The following is a 4,448-nucleotide window of genomic DNA, read 5'->3' as shown; positions in this document are numbered from 1 at the left end:
TCAACATGTGCCCTCATTTGCTTTCCTAGGGGTCATTTGAGTCACTGGAGCATCTCAGGTTCATTTTGCAGGTCATCATAACTTGCGTGATCAAACTGGAGTTGCATAACTAGTGTCATTTTCACTGTCTTCAAATATCTCAAGGGCTGTCACATGGAAGGTGGAGCAAACTTGTTTTCTCCTGCTCTGGGGGAGTAGAATTCAAACCGATGGTTTCAAATTACAAGAAAGCAGATTCCAACGAAACATCAGATCAAACTTTCTGACAGTAGCAGCAGTTCAACAACGGAATGGACTCCCTTAGGAGCTTGTGGACTCTCCTTCCTTAGAGGTTTTTAAGCAGAGGTTGGATGGCCATCTGTCATGGATGCTTTAGTTGAGATTACTGCATTGCAGGGCATTGGACTAGATGACCATTCTATGATTCTATTATTTTACACCCTACGTATTCTACTCCCTATGTATTTCCCATATAACCTCCCCCCACCCGCACTCACAGGTCCTAAACTCCCCTTCTTATTCAAACATTGCCCTGATTACCAATCATTAACCAGTGGCGTAGCGTGGGGGGTGCAGGGGGGGCCGGCCGCACCGGGCGCAACATCTGGGGGGGGCGCTTGCCGCCTCTGGAGTCGCCGAAGAGCCTCGGGCGCAGGCTGTAGCAGAGCCCCATGTCTCGCGGAACCGACGAGCTGTGCGCACGTCCGGGCTGAAGGCGTCCGGCAGGCAGCAGCTCTCAGCGCTCGCCGCGGTCCCCGCGCGGCAGGGCCACGGAGGGCGCACCAGGCAGCCCCTCCTCACAGCCCCACCGCCGCCGCTGCTGCTGCAGCTACTGGGCCATGTTGCATTTTCCTCGCCTCTCTGCCCTCCTCCAGGCAAGTGGCGTCGTTTGGGCGGCAGCGCCAGCGGCAACTCGCCTCAGATCACCAGACACGGACCCACAGCGGCGGCGGCGGCTACCTTACCATAAATACCCCAGCCCAGGCAGCAGCAAGAAGAAGCTGGCAGCGGCGGCAGGTTAGGGGCGCAAATTACTTGCCTTGCCCCGGGTGCTGACAACCCACGCTACGCCGCTGTCATTAACCTTTTTTATAAACTGTTTGGAGGTTTTATTACCATCAAGCAGTACAGTGGTACCTCGGGTTACATACTTCAGGTTACATACGCTTCAGGTTACAGGCTCCGCTAACCCAGAAATAGTACCTTGGGTAAGAACTTTGCTTCAGGATGAGAACAGAAATCGTGCTCCGGCAGCAGCAGCAGGAGGCCCCATTAGCTAAAGTGGTGCTTCAGGTTAAGAACAGTTTCAGGTTAAGAACGGACCTCCAGAACAAATTAAGTACTTAACCCGAGGTACCACTGTATATAAATTTTGTTAAATAATAATAAAAGGGGGCTTATCATCAATGACTCCTGCTTATGAATGGTTTTTAGGATACTTCAACTACAGATGAAGAGAGGAAGGCAAACCCTTTGTTATATCCACTTCATTTATCCAGAATCTGCAGTTAGTCCAAATCTGAAGGCTTCATCCACAAAGTAGTTAAGTTTCAGTATCTATAGTGCAAATCTAGGCCAGAAGCCAAAGAGCTGGGGAGAATCACAAGTAGGTTTCAGACAGCCCAGTGGATTTTTTTATAAAAAAAACTTTCCCCTCTTTCAACAGCTGATTAACACTCCCAATCCTGGACTCATTGAATTAGCTTCACTTGTGGTTTTTTTCTAAATCTTCCTATAAATTTCAATAAGCTGAACTATTTCTTTCCCTGTATGGGGCTATCCTAGCTGGCTATCTAGAAAAATCACTTGGTGCATATAATATAACAGCTCATCTCCTCACAGGGTTGAAGCATAGATTTAAAAAATGCTCTACAACAGCCCATCCGCCGCAGATAACATGGCCATTCTGGCTCGAATTGATGCGAAATGTAGTCCAAAACATATGGAGGGCACCAGGTTGGTAGAGGCTCTTCTAATACCCATCTGGCTCACAATTGTCTTTAGGTGTTAACTTTACAATAGTGAACAGATCCCAGAACTGTGTTTGGAAGTTTGCCACAAACAAGCCTTCTCCTGTGTGTGAATTATAAGTGTGAGCTAACAGCAAAGAATCTCCAGGCTGTCTTTTTAAACCAAATTATGCTTTGATCAAATTCTTCACATTTTAATAAATGATCTACACTCCTGTTACTCAGATGCTAGGTGTTTTGGAAGATTTTGGGTAGATTAAAGGAAGTCCTTCACACAGCACCTAGTTAAACTGCGGAACAGGAGGCTGTGAGGGTCACTGACTTGGATGGCTTTAAAAAAGGATTTGACAAATTCATGGAGCACAAGGCTATCAATGGCTTCTAGCTGTGGTGAAGACTATGCTCTACCTCCTCATATTGTTATGGAAAGCGTGAAATAGGCAGATTCGCTGTTAAATGTGAACAGTAGTGAAATTCTCTCCAAATGTGAATTTTAAGAACAAAGTACTCTACTGCTATAGAGTATTGGGGAGCCAGATTTGGGACCCACGTCTCTAAAACACATGAGCATTTTTATTTATTTATTTATTTACAAAACTTAAATTTTATTGGATGTGAAACCGCCTACAGAGGTATAATCCCAAACCACGACTCCTCACCCCACTGGGGTGTACATTTACGAACTCAAAGCTTCGTTGTAAATCATTGCCAGGGCACCCAGGATAGTGACATATTCCTGGAAGTTTACCCCTTGGTCCCCATTGCGGTCCAGATCTTTCATTAATGCCTGTATCTCTGTGTCCTGCAGTTTTGGTCCAATGGTGAGCTCCTTCTGTATCAGCTCCTTCAGTTCCTTCTTGCTTAGGGTGTTCTTATCACCATCCTTGCAGGCATATCTGTGGAAGGTCATAACCAGCATGCCAATAGCTTGGTCAAGAGGTGCTACCATGGTGAGAGATCAGAAGGAAGATGATCCAGCGCGGAGCAGCAGGAAGCAATGAGGAAAGTGGTCACATGAGCATTTTATAAACACAAAGCTGAAAAAATGAGGTGGGAAAAGGAAACAGGTCCCCCCCCCCTTTTCTCATTCTGAAATATTTTGTAGTGCAGAGAATGGAGTTTCTTTTACCTCCCACAGCACACATGTTGTGATTGGGCAAGCAGCACATCCCGTACTTCCCAGAAGCTCCAGTCATTGGCACTTAATATTAACCCGGAAGTTATCTTTCCAGGCAATGGGGTGAGTTATTCTAATACAGTATCTCGTATCTCTATAGATACAATTGCAACCAACATTCTCTAAGTCACTAGTCCTCTTGAGACCATTTTGGTGGGCTTTGGCTTATTTTATTATAATCTTGGTTTGTGATTCTGCAAAGCTAGGGAGTTCGTCAAGTATGTAGAAACCATGACCTTATTTTGGTCTCATTTGTCTTCCAAACTGGTAGGCACATGACTTAACATAGGTTGTGTACCTCTTTGAGATTTTTATATATTCGTATAGAAATTATTTTAATAGATAATAAATAAATACATATACATATCTATGGGTGTCATGGTATAGTTAAGCCGTCTTACATCCCACATGTGTTAAGGGAATGTCTTATTTTCTCCACTGAAATCAATGGGGCTTTAAAGTACTTCACTTTGGAGAAAATGGATTTTTTAAATAATAATAAAAAGTTCTTAAAATGTAAGCTTTTTTTATTGTTTCACTGCCCTTTTCAGACACTTTCATCACAGCTAAATTTCTTCAGTTATGCCTTGCCTAAAACAAAAACCATTTTTTTAAAAAAATCCTCTTTTTTCCAGCAACATGTCTGCACTTTTTTACACATACTTTACAAGGCAAATTTGGCATTCAGTTCGCTTGCATACCCTAATATGGGCTTATTGAAGGCAGGTGCACACTTTAATATATATGGGCATAGGGACCCCCTTCTAGACAGTAAAACACTGGCACGGCCAAACACGGAATATCTGTTGGATTTTATTTGTATGCCTCAAAACCACAAGCGTTTCTTAGGCGCTACAAGTACGACAGAGTCAGAACAGAATTCCTGCATTATACATGTACCATACTAAATTTACCCATCGGCATTTTTTCTTCTTGTATGTTGTTGTGGTGTCCCCTTATTTTTTAAAAGAACTGTCAACAAAGCATCACACCGCTATTACCATCAAGGGAGGGGCATTTTACGATGCACAGTATAATGAAGCAGCATTAGTTAATGCTATTTCTTTGAGTCGCCTGGATGCGAAGTGAATCATCCCAAAGTATAAACATTGTGGCCTGCTGGAGAATTATTGCTCTTCATTAGCACTAGATCTTGACTCGTAAAGTGAGAAAATATCGCCCCAAATAATAAAGCAATAAAGGTCTGTGTCACAAATGGAAATGGACAAACATGCAAGCCAAATGATCAAAGAGTTAAGAATTTAACAGGAAACAAAACACCCGGATGATGAGTGAAACTG

General features: G+C 43.6%; 1 pseudogene across 1 annotated transcript; it reads right to left on the bottom strand.

Annotated features, from left to right (window-relative positions):
- Positions 1-2,559: 2,559 nt before the first annotated feature.
- On the bottom strand, positions 2,560-2,959 carry LOC309339678 (protein S100-A6 pseudogene; annotated as a pseudogene). The gene has a single exon. The product of its transcript is annotated as a protein S100-A6 pseudogene (transcript).
- Between the last annotated feature and the right edge of the window lie 1,489 nt (positions 2,960-4,448).

Source organism: Podarcis erhardii (genome assembly GCF_964252035.2).
Source record: "Podarcis erhardii genome assembly, chromosome: 4".
Lineage (NCBI taxonomy): Eukaryota > Metazoa > Chordata > Lepidosauria > Squamata > Lacertidae > Podarcis > Podarcis erhardii.
The sequence above is the reverse complement of the archived record's forward strand: the minus strand, read 5'-3'. Positions and strand labels throughout refer to the sequence as shown.